Source organism: Nicotiana tabacum, chromosome 12, assembly GCF_000715075.1.
Source record: "Nicotiana tabacum cultivar K326 chromosome 12, ASM71507v2, whole genome shotgun sequence".
NCBI lineage: Eukaryota > Viridiplantae > Streptophyta > Magnoliopsida > Solanales > Solanaceae > Nicotiana > Nicotiana tabacum.
In genome coordinates this window covers 95,706,287-95,709,240 of record NC_134091.1, presented here as the reverse complement: position 1 = coordinate 95,709,240, position 2,954 = coordinate 95,706,287, and the positions used below count along the sequence as shown (strand labels likewise).

Below are 2,954 nucleotides of genomic sequence, written 5' to 3'. Positions count from 1 at the left end.
TGTTTTTCTGCATCACCCCCCACCCCCGCACAAAAACATTTTTTTTTTTTTTTTGTGACTTCCCTAGCAACCTCATGAACTCTATCAGCGAGAGATGTGAGACATTAGGCGAGGAAGTGACGCCCATTGCCCCTCCCCCCCCCCCCCCCCCTCCCCCGCCCGTAAAAAGAAATATTTTTACTTTTTTTTTGTAATTTCAAATTTCTATTTTTTCGTTTTTCTGCACCACCCCCCCCCCCCCCCCCCCCGAATTTTTTTTTATATATATATTTTTATTTTTAGTTTTTTCATCTTTCGGTTTAAAGGTTCGAAATTTTATAAGTTCCAAAGTTATGAGTTCGGAGGTTTATGTGTTTAGAAATTATAAAGTTTACGGGTTCGAAATTTCGCGGTTTCAAAATTTTAGCGGTTCGAAAGTTTATGAAATTTGTAGGTTCGGAAGGTTATTGGTTCGAAAGTTTACGGCTTCATGTTTATTGTATCTAAATTATTTATGAATACTCTTGAGTAGTTATTTTTCTTAATTTGCGTACCAAACACCGAAAAATGAATAAAATTACTATTTATTTTCCAAGAAAATATTTTATTGGAAAACATTTTCCACGGAAAACATTTTCCGTTATACCAAACACACCCTAAATGTCAATCAGTTGATGGATAATTATATCAATTTATCATTTGGGGATTGGGATGTGGCTTTTCTTTATGTCGGCATCTTTTTTCTTTTTTTAAATTTTTTTTGTCGGCATCTATTTTTAATATTATATTTAGTACATCATTTATCGTTTTGGAAAATAAAATTTGTTTAAATTATTTAACGTTTAACAAAGTTACAAATATTTATTACTATTCTGCGAAGTTAATTCTTACTACTCCAATTAGTAATTAGCAAAATATTAATCAAGTGAAACGTTGAAGATTGGGTGAGATATTTAAAACAAATACCAGCGTCCATGTGTTGCAAAGTTCTCAAAATTGTGCCAATTGGGTGGGGCGTGATTCGTGAAAGAGGCAAAGTTAGGTCTTCGAAAAGTTGCTCTTTTTGGTTATGGGGCGCCTAATAATACAAAAACATTATCATATCGAAGGGTCAACTTTTAGTTTCCGGAGATGAGGAGAACTCCTATTGGTATAGGGCAACTTAGCTATTTTTTACGACTGACTTTCTTTGGAACACAACACTTGACCAAAATGTTGGAATTCTTATTTTTCTTTAATGAAAAGATTAGTGTGAATCTTAAGGGAAAAAAATGAAAAAGGGAGCAAAAAAGAAAAATAGGTAGGCGGGGATGATGATTATTCCACAAAGTGGCACCAGTGAGCAATTTAAAGTGTAAATAATCAAAAGTTGAAATGATTATTGAAGAATCTATGCACAGTTTAAAGCAAAGGAAAATTTGTTTGACAAATTTTATCCTTTACCTAGCTTTCAACATTTGAACTAAAGATTGTTTGTTTTAAATTAAAGTCCGAGTCTGAGTCCTTCGTCTTTTATATGTTAGTGTATTTGTTTTTTTTTTTTATATATATAATTACTCTGTCTATTTTAAAACAAAGGACGAAAAAGAGGAGCAGAACCGGAAGAAGATGGAGGAGGTGGAGAAGAAAGCTAAAGGAGGAGGGTACGTAGATAATCCACCATAGTACTTCTATAATAAGAGAAATATATAGAGGGAAAAAAAAAAGCAAGATTGAAAGACGGCATGGACGTAAAAATCCAATCCAGCGAAAGAAAAACACAGCACGACCTCGAAAAACATTTACACGTCATGTGAATTAAGATTTTTTAAATATTTTGTTAATAAAGTATTTAACTAATTAATTATTTAGTAAATAGATTTATGCTCACAGAAAGCGAAATTTAGGTATTCCTAATCTTAAAAACAAAACACTATCTCTATCTCTAGGTTCACAAAGAGTAACATTTTCCCAAGTAGAGTAATGATAAATGACCAAATGTACATGTGTTTTTAGTGTATTTTTATCTCATTTGTTGGCGTGAGTTGCTGGAGATTTCATGGTTTTTGAAGTAAAATTTGCTCATTTCGTGTTGCTTGTATGTAAGAACGAGTTTGGATGAAAGTGGAGTAAAGGAAGAAGAATTGTCGGAAAACGGAAGGGAAAGAAAAGTTCCGAGAGCTCATCTATGTCATGTGTCGCGAAGGCAGATGCGCCAGGGGGGACAATCGAGGTTCAAAACAGTGAAGTATGGAGAAGGCATGAATCGCTTCGTGGAACAAAAATTTGAAGTGTTGGGAGCTCGTCAATGAGCCGCGCGATGCGCGATCAGCTCTCCTTTTCGAGATTGAACTGATTAGTTTCGCTATGTATAAACCTTAATTGATTTAAATACAAAGTAAAATGACTTCTTGAGGAGTTACACACCATCTTAGGAGGCAAGAACGCATTGAGATCAAGCCGAAGTATTCAACACGAGTATTTCTCCTTTCTTCTTCCTAATTTCCATTATTGATTATGAATTCTAATACTGTATTTATTCATACTAATATGAGTAGCTAATTTTCTTATTTAGGATTTTGATGGAACTTTTTCTAGGATGAATTCTTGATATATTTTATTATAATTGAGCATTTGATTTTTTCTACTTGTTCAACGACATACTTATTTCAGTTAATTGAAGAGCTCCAATTAACGATGTTTATCTATTATGTGTTACTTGAGAAAAAATATATATTTAGGTTATTATTGAATAACATCAACTGATCCCTAGGTATATGAGAGGTCAATAATACTAGTTTAAAAGCAGGATTAGAGACAATGAAGCTTTGATGTAGTCATAGTGAGCTGTGAAAAATTGTTAGCTAGAGTAGTTCGAGAGAATACACCTAGTAAATTATCGTAATTGCTCAAGAGATAATTAATGTAAGTTGAGTGCTCAGAATCAGTAGAGATTAAATTAGCGAGATTATAGCAATCGTAACGAGAAGGAATCC

The 2,954-nt window shown here is 33.3% G+C and overlaps 1 long non-coding RNA gene across 1 annotated transcript; it reads left to right on the top strand.

Annotated features, from left to right (window-relative positions):
• Positions 1-1,296: 1,296 nt before the first annotated feature.
• On the top strand, positions 1,297-2,601 carry LOC142167435 (uncharacterized). Its single transcript, XR_012697573.1, has 2 exons — positions 1,297-1,622; positions 2,066-2,601. It is a non-coding gene; the product is annotated as an uncharacterized LOC142167435 (long non-coding RNA).
• Positions 2,602-2,954: the final 353 nt, after the last annotated feature.